Below are 23,033 nucleotides of genomic sequence, written 5' to 3' on the forward strand. Positions count from 1 at the left end.
AATCAGACAGTCATTAGTGGCCTGATCCTAGGGCGCCTCCAGCATTATAAAACAGCCTCGAGGCTGCAGCAGGACAACTCACGAAACTCTCTCTCTCTCTCTCTCCGTGACTTTACGATGCATCTTTAAAGAAAGCAGTCCACCAGTTTGTATGTGTGCGTGTATTTGTTTATATTGATTGTAAATAAGATATGAAGATATGAGGCAGTTTATAACGTCGACTCTTTTCCTAATTGTCTGCAATGAAGATTGACTACTGCTTTCTTTCGTTTACTTTAGAGCTCTCTCTCTCTCTCTCTCTCAGTGAAGATCAAGCAGGGATAAGTCGCAGCCCCGTTGCTGTTTGATCAAATCGCTTGTGATTAGCAGTTACAAAAGACTGAAGGGGTTCTTCTTCTAACGTAATCTGAATTCAAATAAAAACCTCCACAAAACTAAATGGGATAAGCATTAGGCCACTGAGTAATATCCCAGGATATTTCATAGTTTCCTCTAAATGAATCCGTTTAGGCTTTGGCTTGTGGCTTACCCACCCCTGGATATTTCAGCTTGATAACAGGTCAATATAGAACTTTGAAAGTTGAAAATTAAATAACAAAATTGTCGAGCAAATATATTTATAAAAATCCACATACAGTTTCCATCTGCCACAATGAAGACACTGTATGTAGATTTCTTAAATATATCAGTTCTCCATTTTGTGTTTTTACATATTTTTCAGTTTCCTCTAGGATATTTCTTAGTCCCCCCCCCCCACCCCCCGCCAACCCCACCGTCTCTCAGCTGTGTCCGTTTAGGATTTGGCCTGGGATTTACCATCCTAAGATATTTCAGTTTCCTCCAGCTGAGTCCGTATAACCTTTGGCTTACCGCTCACCATCTCAGGATATTTCAAAAGTTCTCCCTCAAAAGATTTCGCAAAATATATATATAAATATTTTTGGTAAACAGAGCTAAACCAGGCTCTGCTACTTGCAGTATATACGCAAGTGATTCCTGAAACGTCGAACGGAAATTTGGGGAATGAACATCTGCACCGGAAACTGTCCTTTAATTTCCAAGGAGACCTGTCAAAGAAATTTCGTGTTACGTTTCCGTCGTCCTTAAACCATTCCAGCCTCATCCGGATTCAACCGGATCACGTTTTGAGGTCCGAATCACTACTCCTCGAGACTTTTGAGACAATTCTTCGATAGGTATATATAATGGATCCACCTCCCCCACCCCCCACCACTTTTTGTAATACACAGGTATTATCGATGATTATCTCGGAATCATCACACGTCGATATTTTTATATTCGTGTGGAATTGGGGTGTTATTCCGAAATTGCTTTCTTCCGGTAATTGCGTGAATATTTTCCCCGTTTTATCGTTGTTTGATATTCCGTAACAAACTTGAGAAATTTTCCAAGAAGTCTATATAATATGTTTATAAAAGAATCTATTCAACCACGGAAACGTCTAAAATTCACTTGAGTTGACCAGATTAAATTTGCATAAGCAAAATTGGGCTCAATTCAAGTAGACAGACTTCCAGTATAAGCAAATCTAGGTTTAGAATTCCACTAACCACAATGTCGTTATTCTTTTCCTAGTGAAAAATAATATCTCGATAAAAATGACAAAAAGACATGATCTCTCTGCCAGTAGGAACAGTGCAGCCAACTGCGGTGGTACCCTCAGCTTGCATAATTTGACTTGTAATAGCTGCTCTTTGGATAATGCGATACCCTCCCTTTGTCTTCGGTAGTCCCTCTATTCAGTCTAAGTATTCGGTAATCTTTCTAGTAAGTTTGAGTCTTCGGTAATCTCTCTAGTAAGTCTGAGTCTTCGGTAATCCTTCTATAGTAAATCCGAAGTACGCGAAGGAGAAAGCCAGTCGCTATGCTGCACTATATCTTATGAGGAGTTAATCTCTCTCTCTCTCTTCTCTCTCTCTCTCTCTCTCTCTCTCTCTCCGAGCAGATGATACCAGGGTGAGGTCATTTTCATCAGTCTCAGAGAACGATAATTTAAAACCTCATCGTGAAGATAAACGCAAAGAGACAAGAAAGACGTTTTTAAAAGCATCGCCGAACTGCGCAGTTACTCGCTTGGCTCTTTTTTTTTCTATTATTATTACGTTGCAAAAGGAGGTTATCTCTGATTTACATCGTCATCCGGTCCCTCTTGCTCGCTCCACATTGTAAGCCAAAGACTAGAAAAGCGTTCTTGTAAACCAAGACTATGACAGTGGTCTTGTAAACCAAGACTAGACAAACGTTCTTGTAAATTAAGACCGTTCTAGTGACGATGACGAGCTTTGAATAAAAGACAGAAATGTTAACATTATCGAAGTCAGATAAGGAAGGTTGCGTAGGTGTGCGAAAAGGCACTTAACACTTTTAATTAAGTAAAGGATTCATCGGTGACAACAGCTGGTTAAGCAGCCACGGAGCAAACAGATCATAACTGATAACTTATCAGTCCGGTAGCCAGATTGTGTAGCTATTTAAATCAGTAAACGGGTGCATGGTTTTGCGCGTGAAGACCATGACATATATTTCTGGATTTTGTCTTTAAAAAGGCATGATTTGGAACATGTGCGTTCTAGCGCAATTTCGGTTTCAGCGCTGAATGACCGCTTGTTCTTTGGCCGAAGTTTCTTTCATATTCCATTCCATTCCCAATACCTCCCTCTCCATCCCAAATTAGGCGAGGTGACACCAGCATAGTATTTTATGGTACTTTTTATCCTCCTTTCACCCAATAGTTCCTTAGAATTGAAGTCGATCTTTCTTGGGCTGGTGGGACACGAGAACAGACACGGCCGCTCTCCATATTGCCTCGAATCTCAGCTGTTTTGTAAAACTAAGTTTAAGAGGCAAATATGAGTTACCAAGACAAGTGTGGCGGCACCATCTTGCATGTTGTTTGAGTCACTGATTCATGCTCCGTTCATTTTATATGTCAGCCTGGTGGTGGTGATCTTTGCCGCTTCGAACGAGATTAATAAACGAATCCAGTCAAACAAGCCCTTTTCGTCCCTTCACTTCATTAATCCTATGTATATATGCATATATAGCCGAGGACGATTCGGCCCTGTAGCCTATGCTAAAAATGAGCTTTTGTTAAACTTTGTATAATGTTCGTAACATTATATTTTCGCGAAGCATTTGGATATGTTTAACACCCGTGAATTCACGGCGGAAGAAACTTTATTTATATATAAAAAAAAATAATGCTTTTACACCTGAAGACCTCATAGCGAATAGCATTACCGTTTGAGAACGAGGAGAAAACTTAAATCTGATACCCTACAACATTATAACTGGGTATGACGGGGTTGTGGATCAACGAACGTCAAAAATCTTTAGGGAAAACGCCGAGAACAAAGACTGAGTACCGGAAAAAACAACTCGCAAACGAACGCCAGCAATTCGGATATCTCACGCCGCTCTGTAACCCCGACAGGAGATAAACTCTTGAAGACGTCAGCAGGAGCAAGAAACGCTCAGAGACCATTGTGCAAGGGCGGCTTCTTGGTCATTAGGAAAAATCCGCTTGCTACGGGATGACGCAAGATCCCTTTGCAGGCAGATTGTTTTTAAAACGGCCAGTCATGGCGTTTCTATCGTTCAAATTGCTTGAAAAGCAAAAGCTACCTTAAACAATGCACATGAGAGTCAGGCATCTGGTTGAGGCAAATGGTTGTCGTAGTTGGATTTTGAAATTCTCTCTCTCTCTCTCTCTCTCTCTCTCCTCTCTCTCTCTCTCGAGAAAAAAAAAAAAAAACGTCAGGGAGGACTGTCGACAACGGATGTTTTGTAAAGTAATAAACGCCAGGAAATAGGGTAGCGAAGGATGCAAAAGTTTCTATCTCTCTCTCTCTCTCTCTCTCTCTCTCTCTCTCTCTCTCTCTCTGGATCATCTTAAAATATCAAGCTTTGTATCCTGCATCTGTATCATAAAATTATGACCTGCAGGGAACTCTGCAGGATAAGCCACATCTCGAACCTTGAAACAAAAGCGTTATAGTATATGAGAGCCTTAGACTAAACTTAGAGCGTATTAGAGCCGCATAGGCCAGAGTAGTTTTGAATAGGATTTATTAGAGTAGATTCCAGAACCAAAGGTGATCGTGGAGCCTATCGACGCTTAATATTAAAAGAAAGGGGGAGGGGAGGGGTGGCTACAAAGCCATGAATACTCGTGATGTTCACGTCAAATGAAAATATCAGAACATAAATGAATTTTAAAGATGGCACAAAATCATTTAAACGATATAAGAGTAATATATTAACTGCACTAGAAATATATATAAGAAACTTTGAACCAAGAAATAAACTCCGTCATGCTTACATACATTTTCATCCTTGTTTCTTAGGTATTTGTCTTCTCTTTTTTTTTTTAAGGTGTTTTTTTTATTTTACAACCACAATAAACGTTCTGTTAAATCCATACTTGAATTCAGGCGATATAACATTATTCGTGATTATTAATGGCACTGCCGTGAACTACCAGCAATCAGTTTTGGCATTTAGCTACTCGTTAAAGTCGAATGTTTCAGTCCTGCGTTTGAATCGCAAGTAAAAAGAAAAATAATTACAATTAAAATCACCGCGTTGCTTATTTCCTCTTTTGCTTTACTACGATGGTAAACTTGCGCGTCTCATTCCCATTGAGGCAACGTGCAATTACAATTAGATATAGATAGATAGATAGATAGATAGATAGATAGATAGATAGATAGATATTTGAATCATAAGTCGAAAAAGAAAATATTGCAAAAGGAATCACTGCGATTTTTTTTTTTCTTTTTTGTGATGGCATAATGCCACCCGTTCGTTCCATTGAGGATACAAGCAATGAAGAATGGATAGATAGGTAGATAGATAGAGAGGAAGATTGTAATCTAACAACCAGACAAAGCAAATAGTTCAGTTTACCTCCCTTGGCATCACACATACACACTGTGGCGGTACCATAGATCGTAAAAGGTGCGTTGCCGCATCGCACTCTTGTTGCTCTACGCCTCAACAGGAATGGAAATGTGTTTAATGATCCTGAGAAATTACCCTATAATACGTCATATCAGGAAAGAGCTAACCAGGTGGTTAGCGCGTGAGAAAGGATGACAGGGAGAGAGAGAGAGAGAGAGAGAGAGAGAGAGAGAGGGGGCGAGAGAGGGGGAGAGAGAGAGAGAGAGAGAGAGAGAGAGAGAGGAAGTTATTATTAGCAAGGAAGTTCTACAATACAGGAACAGGTGGTATACCACGTGGTTTACGCTACAAAGCGTACTGTCTCTTGATGTCGTAACAGCGTACTTACATGCGTTAATATAGTAGTACACACCCATTCGACAGCTTCCCTTAAAGAGGTAGCCCTATTCCGGTTTATAGCAATTAGATTTGGTTGAGTTTTTTTTTGGCCTGAATTCCTTTACACCTCAGGCTACAACCATACCAAAGTCTATCAGGTACCAAAGTTAATACTATAAGATCATATAATTACCAAATCCTCCTTGGGGAGATCTCAACAGGGTGATCCACTTTATTTTGATACGAAAAGTTTTATAGGTAAGTATTGAACAGCGCTTTCTATTTCATATTAAAACTGACTGCTTTTCATATCTACCGTCTCAATATTAAAGGAATGCTACATGTAATGATCAAGAGCGCATGACAAGGAAACTAGAACGAGTAATGAAGACCAAATTCATTACTCGCTCTAGTTTCCTTGTCATGCGATCTTGATCATGTTGTGCTGTGACAGTCCCTTCTTGATCTGCCTAAGGTCAGGCACTGGGACGTATGAGGTCATTCAGCGATGAAATGGAATTTGACAGAAAAGGGTTTGAAAGGTGTAACAGGAGGTAAACCTCAAAGCAGTTACACTATGAAGTAAGTGTTTGGAGAGGGTGGAAAGTAAGATGAAGAAATAGAACATGAACGGAGGTTACATTAAAAGGAATGAAAGAGGTTGCAGCTAGGGGCCGAAGGCACACTGCAAAGAACCTCAAGTAATGCCTAGAGTGCACCGCATGAGGTGCACTGACGACACCACCCCTATAAGGGGGAGAGTTCAAGAGACCAATTCAAGTTGGTCGTATTAAGATCTCCACTTATCTTAACGACGAAAAATTCATGTATGAACGGACTGCGATCTTCTTTATGAATACTATATCATGATGATGTTGTTGTTGTTATTTTATTATTACTCTGAAACACCGTTTGCCCATAGTTAGAACGTCTATCTTGATTTTTCATGTAATCTCTTATCATGTTTGATCGTATTGTAAAATAAAAGCAGTATCCCCTATTTTGCACACATATTCTTTTATGTAGGAGGAAAGCCCATATTCTACATTAGGCTGGTGTCAATATTCTTCAGTATTACAGGTAAGGGTCCCTGTATTCTTTTGCATTACAAAGAAAAAAACTAAGACCTTTCTACACTGGAAGAGGGCTTCGGTCCGGATTATATTCTATTTCATTATAAGAGGGCTTGGAGTTTTTATTCCTGTGTTGGAAGAAGGCTTTGGGTCCGAATTCTTCACTCGATCCAAAAGCCTTTGGATATAAAATCTAAAAAAAAAAAATCTGATTAACTCTGTAGAAGTCATGATAATTCTCTAGATGATTCATAATCATTAACATCATCCCGGTTTAACTTTGGAGACCCACCTTTTTCCTTCTTTTTTTCGGTCGCTCGGGGAGGCTTGATTTATATATGATTTGTAGTTTATAGTGTTCGTGAAGGTCTTCCTCATAGTGTGTCATAGTATTCTTTTAATTAATGTACCTTCAACTCCTTAAATACCTTTCATTTCTTCTTAAACATCACTAAGTGTAAACACAGTGAACATTCTGAGTCTGGCTGCCGTGTTCTCAAACGTCTTTTCCCAATATCTTTATTGGGATTTGCGACCAAATCTGAAGAATTCAACCAAGCTCATTAATGAGAATTGCAGTGACCCTAGACAATGACGGTGCATCCCCCCCCCACCTCTCTATCTCTCAGTAGGATTTACCCATTTATCAATTAGATATACTTGCTATGAACAGGCTTTTTTTATGCATCCATATATTTAAAAAAAAAGTGTATAAAAAACACATTTCACAAGGTGTTATGACCTTTTTCACAAAGAATTTGATCTTTCATAATACATACGATGTGTACACTTAGTATTTCTATCTCACTTTTCTATTTACATTCCTGTATTATTTATTTTTACTGTTTTGCCTCTACGCCTTACATTACGCTATTCATTTTGGTCGCTATACGTATTGAGTGTTGTTGTAAGCATGTAAATACGTATAATCGCAAAAACTTTTACTTATTTTATCCATAGGCAATGATCGTACGATATAGTTTCTTCATAGCCCATGATCGCACGATATTTATTGTATTCGCTAAACTGTCAAGTAATATTGGTCCTAGAGCACTGCCTTGCGGTACTCCTCCTCTTAACAGATGAAGGTTTACGATAGCTACTTACACAGAATGACGCGAAGGGTTTATTTAGCATTTTGAATAGTGTAAAATCATTGCATGAAAGTGCTGCTATAAAATTAGCTAGCTAGCTAGCTAGTACCCTAAATCATGCTTACCAAACAAAATTTCCTTCGGTTGTTCTACAAACACGCTAAAAGAACCTCTCCTCTCCGGAGCATCCTCCTACAACCTACATGGCTACATCAAAGCCGAGAGGAGGACGCCATAATGGAACTTTGGGTGTTTCCTCTCTTTTCCAACCCAGCATATAACTCTTCTCCCTCTATAACCTTTCCTCCCCTTTGTTATAGACGAATTCTACCCTCCCATACCCATACACACAACCTTGGCCGCCATTCGTGGGCCCAAGTAACCCTAAACAGGGGTCGCCACAAGTTTCGTATAACTTCGTTTTGAACTTAACTGTTGCATATGGCATTTTTGTAACCAAGTGTAATACGTACGTATTAAGGCATATTTATTTCTAGACAAGGAACTGAAGAGGCCTCTCTGAGTTACATAAACTGTATGAATACTAAATAGCGAGATTGCCCAGCGCGTTGTGAAGCAGTCTTATGCTGTAGTAGGGTAGGAACCTTGGCGGGTACCATTATAGTGGTGGTGGTGTGTATAGGACAAGAAACTCGCTCTTTGTGGGGAAGGGAGGAATGGGAGGGGGGAACGCGCGACATGGCATCAGCCTTGTTGAGGGGGGAGGGACAGCCAGGGAACATTGGAAGGGGGTTGGGGGGGGGGGGGTTGGGGGGGGGGGTTATCTCCATGACGTTGACCCACTCAAGGCCAGACGAGACACCCTCCTTACCCCAAACTGATGTCCCACTATCCCCCCAGTCTCTCTCTCTCTCTCTCTCTCTCTCTCTCTCTCTCTCTCTCCGTCAGCCTGCTGGCTTCGGGGAATCTTACAACAACCTTACAACCATGTGTAAGAACTGCTGCTAGATTTACATACATATTCTTAAACACATTCACTCATTTCGTCTTGCGTTACAAAGGATCACACATAAAGCAGGAAAATGCCAAGTATGGGGATTCCGGGATACGTTAAAATAATCTTTCGTTCTTCTACTTTTTAATGTTTACGGTTATTTTTGAACTCAACATTTCCCGGGACGGATTACGATAATCTCTGATTCTCTAATTCAGCTTTTGTCTTCTTTTATGGTTAGTCTTGGCCTCAGCATTTCATTCGTACGGTGGGTTCATGCAAAGTTTGTTAACGACGGGTTTAGTCTGGACAAAAATGCGCGATGTATATGCTCGCAGGAAGCTGCGAAATTCCTGTGTTATTCAGGAACAAAGACTCCCAACGTGCGTTGGCAATTTCACCATTACAGCCACCTTTTGTACCCGAGTGGAAAGCACATCACAGGATGACATGGTGATGTTATTCCGTGTACAATATTTCACAGAATTCATGTTAGCACTTAGTTTTTCATTTAATATTTTTTTTAATTTTAATGATAGTATCGTCAATTAAAACTATTTGATATTGCTTGACGTTGATGCTTTCTTAATGTTAGCACATAGTTTTTATTTTTTCATTTTAATGATGATATCGTTAATTAAAACCATTTGATATTACTTGACGTCGATGCTTTGTTAATAATGTTTTTATTGTTTTACTTTTTTTTATTTTAATGGTAATATCGTCAATTAAAACTATTTTATGTGGCTTGACGTTGATACTTTGTTAGTGTCGGCACTTAGATTTTTTTTTTTTTTTTATTTTTTTTTTATTTTAATGGTAATATCGTCAATTAAAACTATTTGATTTACTTGACGTTGATGCTTTGTTAACGTTAACACTTATTTTTTTTATTTTAATGATAATATCTTCAATTAAAACTATTTGATATTACTTGACGTCGATGCTTTGTTAATGTTTTGTGTCGCTATGTTTTGTGATTAATATCGAGGAAGTTTTTCCAACACAGGAGACTCGTCCACGATTTAGTATTTACAGTATGAATGTCGCAGTGACCGTTGTCTCGTATTGTTCCGCAGCCATCCCTTGTTAGGTGTTAGAGGCAACGGCACAATGTTCATAAAGATCTACGTATGTAAAAGGATTTTTATGTTGTAAATTTGTTTTAGTTATCTGAATGAACTGCAAATTTGCAAAAGTAGGTTACCGTTGGCTTTTACAGCTAGATATTAAACTAAACATCCTTAGAATATTAATTATATTAAAACGTCAGTGAACTGTCACGTTTCTGAGGTTATTGCAAATTAGTTTTAAAGCATGTTTGATCGTTTATTTAACGTAATTTTTTCATGCATTTACTTCCATCAAGTTTATCTTCACAGTTTAACGTCCCAGTTTGGACGCTTTCATCCAAAATTTGGGCACATTTTGAAATATAAAAGCAAGTTCCTTTATGCGCTATAAGCTAGTCGGACCAAGCGAGAGAGAGAGAGAGGAGGAGAGAGAGAGACGAGAGATTTCGATAGAGAGAGAGAGAGAGAGAGACTGATTATCGTCTCGGAATCTAAAACCGACTCTTACCTGGCAGGAAATTCCAGACTATTCAAATACTTCTTTCCTTGACTCAGCCCCGAGGTTCGAGAGCCTCCTCGTTCGTAGTCAAGACTACTCGGAAGTGTGTGATTTTCCACGTGGGGAAACAGCGCATAATGCGTGCATGAATTTTACTAATAATTATATATTATGATATATATATTATATATATATATATATATTATATATATATATGTGTGTGTGTGTGTCGGGTTGTGTGTGGTGTGTGTGTATGTGTGTGTGTGTGTGTAAAACTGAGTAAAATCCTCAATGTGGCTAAAAAAAATCATTAAACAGTTTAATTCCGATCGAGAAACATGACAACTGAAAATTGTTAAAGTTCCATGCCCGCTACCCCCCCCCCCCCCCCCCCTGTCTCCGGGTGCGACCCGTTTCAGTCGAGTAAGTACTGGATGCATTATAGTCACCATGCAGGTGATTAAAACTGTGTAAGTGCGTAAGTAACTTATTACGTTACCTGGATGAAAAGGAGATGACATCAAAGTGGAATGAGTAGAACTGCAAACTTGAGAGAGAGAGAGAGAGAGAGCCGGCTTAATAACATGTAATAAAGTGAAAAGCACAAAAATAATTCAGTCGTGATAATAAATACGTAAAAGTGTAAGAAGTAGATGAACAAGACAGAATTCAAATAACACATTGTCTGGTTGATAACACTATCAGCGAAAGTAATCACTTTGAATTTTCTGAAAACAAAAAAGATTGAAACTCAGTCATGAAAAAAAGGAGTATTAGTTCATGATGATTTCTTATCAGCGTAATAATACTGGTTCGTGCAAGATGTAACTCATCAAACCAGAACGAGGTATTGATACGTATAGCAGTAAAATCAACTCGCGTAAACCTACTCGTATGTCGCCAGAACAAGCACAAATTGAATAAACAAAACTTATTAAAGACAACAGACGTAAATAGGAGAATCTTTGCCACAATTACCCTGAATGTAAAGTAATTCTCTCTCTCTCTCTCTCTCTCTCTCTCAATCTTTGATGGTTCGTACAAAAACTGGTGATATCTAGGCTAGCAAAGTATTTAAAATGCCGACCTCATTTAGTGAGGTCATAGTTCGTTTAGATGCGTCAAGAAAATTGGTCAGCTGTTATTTTGAGAATTTCTTCAAATACCGTTAAAGTAATTTTATTAATTACTGTAAAGAGTTGATTATAATTCCCTCAGAATTATAGTTAAAATAAAAATAAATGTCAAGATAAACCCCTTAATGTCATCAGTGACATTTTCCACATTTTCCAAATAGAAGGAATATTATTATTATTACTAATAAATAAAAATCTCATGATAGCGTATGTCACTAAAATGGTGAGGAAATCCACAATGGTGTAAATGTATATTAGAAATATGTATAGGAGAAACGTGAATTAAATGCCATAATACTGTAAGATATGTGTGTGTTTGGGCTTTAGGACCAAAACTGAATGGATAAAGTCATGAAAACTTCCTCACATACAAACAGAAACGTGAATTAAGAGCCACAACAGCTTTATTTCCTTAAGCGTCGAGAGATGAAGGCGACTTAACCAACAACCTTAATGAACATGACTCCGAGACATTATGGAGCTTGCAAGTGATGTTGCAATTTTGTGCAGGCCGTTTCGTAACGAAATTCTAACTGCATCTTTTATGCTGCAGTTAGTGCTAGATTTCGACCCCGTCTGCCCCTCCCCCCCTTTTATTTTTTTTTTATTTCTTATTTATTTTTTTCTAGTTATCCCTATTAAGACTGGTTACGAGAATCACATGTCGAGATGTGGGGCTGTTTTTGGGTGCAGTCATAATTTATTTTCGTTTGGATATTCTTTGGTTTGTTGTATTAAGTTCTTGTTGTCTTTATTTTTTGTGAGATACCTCTTTCTTCGGAGCCTCCAAAAATATCAAACATTTTCGAATTCGGTGCTGAAGCATTATGATTGTATACCGACTAATGACAGACTTTGAAATTGAAGCAAAAGTGTACGATAAGGCGAACAATAGGTAATGACTAAGTAAAGTTATTATGTTGAACAATACATACATTGATATATATATATATATATAGTATATATATATATATATATATATATATATTATATATATATATGTGTGTGTGTGTGTGTGTGTGGTGTGTGTGTGTGTGTGTGTATGTATTGTTTAACATAATAGCTTTGCTTAGTCATACTTATTGTTTCGCCGTTATCGTACACTTTTGCTTCAATTTCGTTAGTATGTCCATTAGTCGGTATACAATCATATTATATATTATATATATATAGAATATATATATATATATATATATATATATAATATATATTTATATATATAATAATATATATGTATATATATATATATATATATATATATATATATATATAAGGTGCGTGTGTGTACACACGCACGTACAACCAAATCGCGTTCCTCAAATCTTAATGGAAACGAGTGCTTATACCATATTTCCGAAAACCAGTGAAATAAGAATAAAGAATAAAAATGAAAAGCCGATTGGACAATAGCTCGTTACAAGAGTATACAACTCCGAAAATATACGAAAATAGACAGCTACTATACGCTAGCGTAGTGTGTAAGTGAATCAGTAGTAGTGTCATCGTTATCGCGATAATTCCGAGAAAATCGGGAAAAGAAATATATATATATATATTTTGTGATTTTTGGATCACTGCTGTCTGGCTGGGGTGTCATTAATTTTCCAAACAAATACTCCCAATTCGACACAAAGGGGGGAAGAGGACTGAAGTATAAATGGCGTTCTTTGTAAATTGTACTATATTGTATTATGTGGTAGGTTGCTTAGCCGGGTTAATGACCTTCATAAATTCTTTTGTGCGATCGTGTAGATAATGCGATGTTCATAATATTAATATATATATATAATATATAATATTATTTATATATATATATATATATATATAGAACATATAAAATATATATAATTATAAATTATATATATATATAGATATATATATATATATATATATATATATATATATATTATATATATATATATATATACATAATCACCAAACAGTTGAAAGACCTGGGTTAAATATTGATGTGAGTTAGATATATATTAAGTATGTATATATATATATATATATATATATATATATATATATATATATATTATATATTGTATCACATCTTATCACTTAAAAAGTTGTTCTGTGCATTAATACAATTAGTAACAGGACCTGTTTGATTGAATGAGGTCCTGTTTTTGTTTATATATATATATATATATATATATATTATATATATCTATATATATATATAATATATTATAATATATATATAACACCACCACAACTATTATTATATATATAATTAAATTATATATATATATATGAAAACAGTATCATGTAACTATGTCAATGGATTCGTGAGAAGTGAACCATTCCCAAATTCCTATTCCAATCTTATCATCATCGCACTAAGCGGACTCTCGCGTTACTTTTTGTAATATTTCACTATTATTATGACGATGTCAAATACGAGTATCTTCTATAACTGTAATATCGTTCTGTTTGTCTCCTTCCTGAACAGACAGAACAAACACAGTTATCGTTGTGATAAATGTTCTTCGATGCCTGGAGTCCAGATTATATTATTTATACACTGGTGGCTATAGAAGATTAACATCACCGGTGCATCTGAGGTCTAGGCCAGTCCCTTACGACGCTCCTGATTGGCTGTTGATAAGCCAATCACAGGGCTGGAAACTCTCAGTCTCTCTGAAGAGTTCATATAGGCAGGATGTATATTCCACCTCTCCTGAGGGATACGTCTTTGACAAGCATCCCTCAGGAGAGGTGGAACTTACATCCTGCCTACATGAGCTCTCTCGAGAGACTGAGAGTTTCCAGCCCTTTTCATTGCTCATCAACAGCCAATCAGGAGAATCGTAAGGGACTGGCCTAGACATCAAATGCACGGCTGATGTGAATCTACTATAGCGCCCTTGCTTCATTGGCTTTCTCTTTCCAGCTTTCTTAGACGCCCGTACTATGAAAGAAAAAAAACTGAAGGATGCTCATCCCATTAGCCAGAAAATTTTAAAAAACGAAAAGTTTGCTCTGTGTAAGCTGGAGCTCTTGTCCTTTGAGCAGCCTGTTTGAGCTTTTTAAGGGATGAGGGAGGGAGGACGGAGAGGGGGGGTGAGGATTGTTGGAGGAATGGCTGGAGGGAGAGGGCCCGTTGGCGAGGAGACAAATGAGAGGTGTAGACCTACGAATTCCCCCTTCAAGTTCTGAGGTGGATTGGAGGTTTTAATGGATGGGGACAGGACGCCAGCCACCCCTCATATACAGTCCCCATGTTTTCTTTAGGGTAAAAACCTATATACATGGCTGTACTCACGTAGGCTCAAAACGCACCTGGTAGGCCTAAGTATAGCGACATTCTGAACTGACATTCAGGCTCGTATTTAGAAGGTCCATTACCAGGAATGAATTGATTGAAAATTATTGTAATCATATTCACGTGACCTCACATAATTTCACGGAGGTTTTTGGTGTAATAAAACGACGATTTAATATAATCTTATCACGGTTCAGATAAAAGAGAGAGAAAGAGAGAAAGATTTCGGTCGCAGCCCAAGAATTTTGTAATCAGTTGAGAGTCGACGAGAGATAAAACTGTTTAATTAAAGAGAGAGAGAGAGAGAGAGAGAGAGAGAGACGTATTAACTCTCGGTAGGCCAGGGTGAGAAGAGTTATGTTGAGATCTCGTATGTTTCTCTCCTTGTGTTTCCTGATTATTCTTCCTCCCTTTTGTTTTGCCTGATACCTGCAATGTTCCATTCTCATTATTATTATTTTTTCCCCCGTCAGTCTTGCATTAGATAAGAGCACGAGGTGGCGTATTCCGTCAGTATTTTTAAAAGAAAATTATATATATATTAGTATATATATATATATATATATATATATATATATATATATATATATATGTATATGTATACTGAATTACGAAAGTTTGGAACGTGATAATCCATAAATAAAGGTATAAGCCACGAAGGAAAAATAATCTTGCAGAAACTCCGTTGTTTATTTGTCCTTCATGGCTACTATACTTTATATATATATATATATATATATAATATATATATATATTCTATATATATATATATATATATATATATATATATATATATAATATAATATAATATATATATATGTGTGTGTGTGTATATAGCATATATACTTTGTGCGTAAATAAGTACTAAATGTATTTTTGTATTTTACAATCACCGTTTGCAGGAAATATCGATGGATGATATTGTTTGCTCTCATTTTAATTACTGTTTATGCTGTATGTTAGGCAATGTTTTTAGATTCTACTCATGGATTTCCAATACATCATCCAATTAAGTTTTAATTTGTAAATGAATCATAGTGCAATTTATTGGAGTAAAAAATATTTAAAATGTTCAAATGAAGCTGTCGGCGTATTTAGGCCATAAATGGACGTGAACAAGTTCTGCCTCTATACTTATCTAAAGTAAATGTTTACTTGAAGTGCGGTAATTTAGGATCATATGAAGTTTGTGCATGACCTCTTTTCAAAAAGTACGGTTTTACCTGGGCGCGTGGGCTCATGGCGACAGGTGCCGTAACTCCCAGATAGCAGGTGGGGTTGTCGCATAACTTTCTCTTGGAAAAGGGTTTATTTTTAGCTTATATAAAGTTTCAACAAACATTCTTTTGGCTTTAAGCAAAAAAGAAAAGAAGACGATAACAATTGCAGTATCCGTTTAGATCATGACTGATAAAGATTTTAATTTTTTGAGATATTGATTTTACCATTGGACTGTAACAGACTGCTTTTGGAAACTAGTTTTGTCGTTGTCCGACTTAAAGGGACCTGATACACACTCAATTTTGAGACCAGCAGGGCTGTAGTAAAGACGTTTTTTAATTTTGAGATCAGCAATGTTGTAGAAAATAACATTTTTTTTTATTTTGAGAGGAGCAGGGCTGTAGTAAAGACATTTTTTAATTTTGAGATCAGCAATGTTGTAGAAAATAATATTTTTTTTATTTTGAGAGCAGCAGGGCTGTAGTAAAGACATTTTTTTATTTTGAGATCAGCTAGACTGTATAAATATTTTTTTGAATTTTGAGACCAGCAAGGCTGAAGTAAATAAGTTTTTAAATTTTGAGACCAGCAAGGCTGAAGTAAATAAGTTTTTAAATTTTGAGACCAGCAAGGCTGAAGTAAATAAGTTTTTAAATTTTGAGACCAGCAAGACTGAAGTAAATAAGTTTTAATTTTTGAGACAGCAAGACTGAAGTAAATAAGTTTTTAAATTTTGAGACCAGCAAGACTGAAGTAAATAAGTTTTTAAATTTTGAGACCAGCAAGGCTTAAGTAAATAAGTTTTTAAATTTTGAGACCAGCAAGGCTGAAGTAAATAAGTTTTTAGATTTTGAGACCAGCAAGCTTAAGTAAATAAGGTTTTCAAGTTGAGACCAGCAACGCTTAAGTAAATAAGTTTTTAAATTTTGAGGACCAGCAAGAGGCTGAAGCTAAAATGAAATTTTTAAGCTTTTGAAAGACCCACCCGCAAGGCTTAAGTAAATAAGTTTTGAAATTTTGAGACCAGCAAGGGATAAGTAAATAAGTTTTTAAATTTTGAGACCAGTAAGGCTTAAGTAAATAAGTTTTTAAATTTTGAGACCAGCAAGGCTTAAGTAAATAAGTTTTTAAATTTTGAAACCAGCAAGGCTTAAGTAAATAAGTTTTTAAATTTTGAGACCAGTTAAGGCTTTAAGTAAATAAGTTTTAAATTTTGCGACCATGAATAAGGGATATAAAGGCTTACTTCCTTAAGTTGCAAACCTGCCTTAAGAAATTTTTAAAGTTTTTTTAAATTTTGAGACCAGTAAGGCTTAAGTAAAATAAGTTTTTAAACCTTTTGAAGGACCAGCAAGACTGGCTGAAAGTAAATAATAAGTTTTTAAATTTTGAGACCAAGCAAGACTGAAAACAAAGTAAATAAGTTTTTAAAGTTTTTGAAAACCCAGAAGGCTTTAAGTAAATTAAGTTTTTAAACAATTTTGAGACCAGCAAGGCTTAAGTAAAATAAATTTTTAAATTGAGGACCAGCCCAAGGCTGAAGTAAATAAGTTTTTTAAATTTTGAGAACCAGCAAGGCTTAAAGTAAATAAATTTTTCAAATTTTTGAAGACCAGCAAGGCTGAAGTAAATAAGTTTTTAAAATTTTTGAGACCAGGCAAGGCTTCTTAAGTAAATAAATTTTTAAAATTTTGAAGGACCAGCAAGGGCTGAAGGTAAATAAGTTTTTAAATTTTGAGACCAGCAAGGCTGAAGTAAAATAACGTTTTTAAATTTTGAGCACCAGCCAAGGCTGAAAGTAAATAAGTTTTTTAAATTTTGGGAGACCAGCAAGGCTGAAGTAAATAAGTTTTTTAAATTTTGAGGACCAGGCAAGGCTTAAGTTAAATAAGTTTTTAAAATTTTGAGACCAAGCAACGGCTGAAGTAAATAAGGTTTTTTAAATTTTCTGAGACCAGCAAGGCTTAAGTAAATAAAATTTTTAAATTTTGGAAGTACCAGCAAGGCTGAAGTTAAACTAAAGTTTTTAAAATTTTGAGACCAAGCAAGGCTGAAGTAAATAAGTTTTTCAAAAAATTTTGAGAGCAGGCCTAAGCAGGCTTAAGTAAATAAGTTTTTTAAAATTTTGAGGAACCAGCAAGGCTTAAGTTAAAATAAGTTTTTTCTTAAAATTTTGGAGGACCAGCAAGGCCTTAAGTAAATAAGTTTTTAAATTTTGAGACCAGCAAGGCTGAAGTAAATAATTTTTAGATTTTAAGACCAGCAAGGCTGCAGTAAATAAAATTTTATTCTTATCTTGCCTCGAGTTCTGAGAAAGCAGTAGCAAGGGACGGACAGGGGCTGCTGGAACCGGGCGAAGGGGACGAGGAGGGCATGTTCGTCTTTTGGGTAGGAAGAAGAAGTCCCTGAACCAACCGGTTTTGGGGGATGCCTGGACCGGGGTCCAAGCCTGAAAATTGTGTGTTTAGCAGACTGGGGTTATTGGCTGAGTCTTTACTTTGCAAAGAAGGATAAGAATTCGAATCTCACCTTGGAAGGAGGACTGACTGATTAAGCAACGCCATTTTAACATGAATTGCTATTTTGGCAGAGTTCTTCCCGGTCAGATCTGACCCTGATTTCCAAGCTAAAATTCCAAAAACAGTGGAAGTTCTCTTGTAAGATTGAGCTTTACTACTAGAACTATATGAGTATCAGAGGAATTATCGTGTCTTAATGTTATAAGACCGTCGAAATCAAGGACCAGTGTATTTGACCTTCGTCTAACGGTTGTCCAGGAATTAGAGAATAAATCGGACAGAATATTTACTCTCAGTGAGGTAGTGAGATGTCTCAAAAACAGGACCTGCTATTTCGAACTTACCAAGGCAATTCTGTCTATAAAGTTCTGCAGGACGGTTTTAGGATAACCTATAGTTAGATTCACATCACCTGTGCATCTGATTTCTAGGCAAGTCGCTTACGACGCTCCTGATTGGCTGTTGATAAGCCAATCGCAGGGCTGGAAACTCTCAGTCTCTCGAGAGAGTTCACTTCGGCTGAATTTATGTTTCACCTCTTCTGAGTGATGCTTTTGAGAGACGTATCCCTCAGGAGAGGTGAAACATACACCCTGCCTAAGTGAACTCTCTCTCGAGAGAGAGACTGAGAGTTTCCAGCCCTGTGGTTGGCTTATCAACAGCCAATCAGGAGCGTCGTAAGGGACTGGCGTAGACATCATATGCACGGGTGATGTGAATCTACTCTAGTTACTTGTTATCCCTCAGCTAAGTAACTGTTAGCTTCATAGCAAATCACGGTGACAAAGATTCTGGCCACAGATCCCTAGCATTCCTTAGTTCCCAGACGTTTATGAAAGCTTCTATAGATGTCATTTTAATTTTGCGTCTTACTGAATATCTTCTCACTCGGCATTAGCACAAGACGGAGGCTCCTCCTATTCAGAGAAGTTCTGAATTGATTCGTGACGCGAAGAACAACTTTCCGATTACAGATGAGCGCCGTTCGAAAAGAAAAAAAAAAAAAAAAGTGAAAAAAAAACTTACGACGTGAATGATACTTTCCACATCGGTGGCTCCTTTGAAATTGATTCGCATTGAAATGAATTTCAAAAAATTCCAGCAGAACGCCCTTCTGATTCATGCTCACCAGATATATTTATGAATATGTAATTACCCCCTTCCTTTCAAGCTCACAATGTCACCGGATGGCTAATGTCGCATCAAAAAATCAAATACGAATGGATGCTTTCATCTTTTTTTTTCCCCCCCACCTCGGTGGCCGCGAGTTCGATTCTCGGGCACTCCATTGAGGGATAAGAGATGTGTATTTCTGGTGATAGAAGTTCACTCTCGACGTGGTTCGGAAGTCACGTAAAGCCGTTGGTCCCGTTGCTGAATAACCACTGGTTCCTTGCAACGTAAAAACACCATAAAAACAAACACACACACACATTTATATATGGTAAATAAATAAATATATATATATATATATATATATATATATATATATATATAATATATATTATATATATATATATATATATATGTGTGTGATATATATATATATATATATATATATATATATATATATATATATATATATATATATATCTTAATATCTTAGCTACCGGGGACGAAACACATCATTTATACTTTCCTTTAGGTATAGTGAGTTATTCCTAAGGTATATAGTTCGATATGAAACGATAGTTGTAGCTTATAAGGAAAATGGCAACCAGTTATTGGGACGGTACTATATAAGCTTATTAACAGCTTGACTTCGTGTGTCTCTTCATGCGCTATACCTCTCTCAACTCATGCCATTTTCTCATTCGTGTGGCACCTCCGTAGGGAAGAGGAGGGCCATGTGGTACCACAGAACCATACCAATTTTTATTACCAAACTAAGGAGGTAAACCTCCTTGTACAAAACAAGGGGGAGCATTATGCTCGCCCCTGGGGAAACTCGTGGAAGGGAGAGGAACACAAGGCCGCCATACACTCACAGAATCGTTCCCTGGTGAACGAACGCCTTTCGGGAAGGAAAGTTTAAATTATTCGCTTTTCTTTTCCCCCTCTCGTGATTCTGGCTTCTACACCATGCAAGAGTATTCACCTTTTACTTTTATTCGATCCCTTTTGAACGCCATTTCTGGAGTAGGTTGCGAAATGACGTTATTGATGACGGCTTCACGTAATTACTTCGTTTTCTTTACCTGTCTCTTTGCGTGTAGCATTAACCCAAGGCCTTGCATTAACCATAAATCAAGGGATTAAACGAGACAATTGCAAAAAAGAGAAATGTGAGCAAGTAGCGGCTGAGAGAGAGCCTAGCCGTAAATGGCAAGTCACTCGATATGACTTGCCCCAAAGCAGAGAGAGAGAGAGAGAGAGAGAGAGAGAGAGAGAGAGAGAGAGATGTGGCGGCCCTATCAATGCCTTCTTGAACTGTTCAAGAAGGCATTGGCCCTATACTGTATTGTCAGCATAGCCTCGAGCTTAGATTTGACGTTATTGTGTCATTCTGATCAACAAAAGCAGAAAAATAGCGCATAACTGTTTCTGAAGGCAACAATAATACCTTGGAATCGACTCCCAAATCTTCCTTTCCAAAAGACGTTAGGTTTCCGTGGACTGCATTCATTTCTCTCGAAGGATATTTCGTGACTTAAGACCCTCGACAGACGTCGAATCGAAGTCAAGAGGTGAAGCTGGTCCCGGCCACAACCCGGCCACAGCCTGCCTGGCTTTTCTGGCTCTGCCATTACAGACCAAGAAGACGTCTTCTTCTTCTTCTTCTTCCACTCTGCTCTCTTATAGACGCTTCAGCGGCTCCGCTCCTCAGCCAACCAGGCGTTTCTTAAACCTCTGTCTCCACCAGTTCCACTCGAAACGTGTTGTGGTTTCTGGGGAGGTGGGGTTGTTGAGGAGGGGAGGGTTGTAGGGGAGAGTGGTCTTCAAACCACATTTCTTCTTTCCTTCACTGCCTCACAAAATAGGCCATTCTCTATGGAAAACAGGACTGTTTTTCAAAACAAGGAGCCCTGTTTATTCATACGTTGTTCTTGTAGTTTTTAGCGCGTGATGTAGATTTTTGGTGGATCTTATAATGTTTGTCTTGCTAATTTAACTTCTTTCGATTGAACACCATATTCTTTGGCAGTTTGAATATCAAGTCAATGGCTTCTGTGGGCTTGTTCTATTTGAATAGGGTTCGTCTTCTTAATAATAATAATAATAATAATAATAATATTAATAATAATAATAATAATAATAATGGAGAAACAAATCCACAGTTATGTAAATGTACATATATTTTAATTTAAATTGGTAAGGGGAACCGAACTGATTCCCGAAAGCTATCTTTGCAGTTTTAAATTTAAATATATGTACATTTACATAACTGCGGATTTGTTTCTCCATTTGAAGACTCGTGCTGTGTCAAGAGTTGAATGTCATCTGCTACATTTGCTCTCCATATCGAGAACCATCTGAAACTTAATTTTTCGAAGGCTCTTTTCGCTGGAACTATGAAGTTTTAAACCTCTCGTCTGGTTCCTAGAAGCCCATATGAACTTTGATCGACGACGCCCCGTCATACCTGGCCTTGGTACCTGGCAGCACTTAAAAGCGTCCTGGGGTAGTGGAGGAGGCAGACGGGAAAGAGCCTCGGGCCAAGTCCAGGTAAACCGTCGGGGTCTTCCGCCATGTATCTGCCGCCTGCGCCTTCGGGCAGCTTAGAGTAAGCTGGACGGAGGAGAACAGAAGAACAACGGGGCTTATCACGAACCCCCGCCCCAAACCCAGCTCTTCCCCTCCCTCCCCTCACCCCCCTCTCTCTATCTCTCTCTCTCTCTTAGACCGCAGCGCCAACGATGAGGACCCGCTTCTTCTACACTTAATGTTCTCGCCTAAGTATTCCGGTTCCAATTCTTTCTTTATCTGGACTTCCAGTTACCATGGAAGTCGTTCTTTGGCTGGAATCGATAAGAACCAACAGTTAGGAAGTCACTACTACTACTACTACTGCTAATAATAATAATAATAATAATAGGTTCAATTATATGTGAAATATGTAAATGTTTGACCGTTTCAAGGGCAGATGACATGAACTCCTTAAAAGTGAAGTGTATTTGCCGTAATAATAATAATACGAAGCTCAGTGCACTTGTATTATATGAAGTTCAGTTACTGTATAAACTAAACATTTAAACTAATATACAGCTGCTTGTGAAAATCATTTTTTCATCATTAAGAAAATTATTTCGTAAAGTTTACATATACGATGGAAACTACAGTGAGGGACGACTCATTTTCTCAGGAAATGATGTTAATATCATTGCTATCAATATTTCATTTGAGCACAGAGAGAGAGAGAGAGAGAGAGACGCACCCTTATTTCATCAGGTTTTCTCTGGACTCTTAGCGGCTTTTTTTCTGAGATTTCCTCAGACTTTCTGGCTATCTGGAATCCGGAAATTCCCCGAGGCTGATTCTTCAGCTGGATGTTAAATATAATTAAGTTTTTGTTCTACAAAATAATACCGGAGGCGATTATGAGAGCTTTTTAAGGAATTATGTTTTTAGAGTCTTCTTTTTTTTTTTGCCTTCCTTAATGTTAAACCCATAGCGTCTCTGAAGAAATTAACCGCAGGGGAATATTATTATAAATGAGTTTCTATTTTTTTTCATAGAGATCAACAGAAACGAATCTGCTACCTCGAATAGCCTTCCAAACTGCACTGTCACTACGTGAGGACGCGCACGCACGCACGCTGGCCGCAATAGACACGAACAAAGGCAGAGAGAGAGAGAGAGAGAGAGAGAGAGAGAGAGAGAGAGAGAGAGAGGGGGAGGGAGAGGAGGAGAGAGGGAGGGCGGGAAAGGCGGTTGCGGGCATGCGGGGGGT

General features: G+C 37.5%; 1 protein-coding gene across 8 annotated transcripts in view; it reads right to left on the reverse strand.

The window, feature by feature from the left end:
• LOC135208860 (innexin inx2-like) overlaps positions 1-23,033 on the reverse strand; it is a 232,042-nt gene that overhangs the window by 55,217 nt on the left and 153,792 nt on the right. The window lies entirely within an intron of this gene.

Source organism: Macrobrachium nipponense, chromosome 35 (assembly GCF_015104395.2).
Source record: "Macrobrachium nipponense isolate FS-2020 chromosome 35, ASM1510439v2, whole genome shotgun sequence".
Classification (NCBI taxonomy): Eukaryota; Metazoa; Arthropoda; class Malacostraca; order Decapoda; family Palaemonidae; genus Macrobrachium; species Macrobrachium nipponense.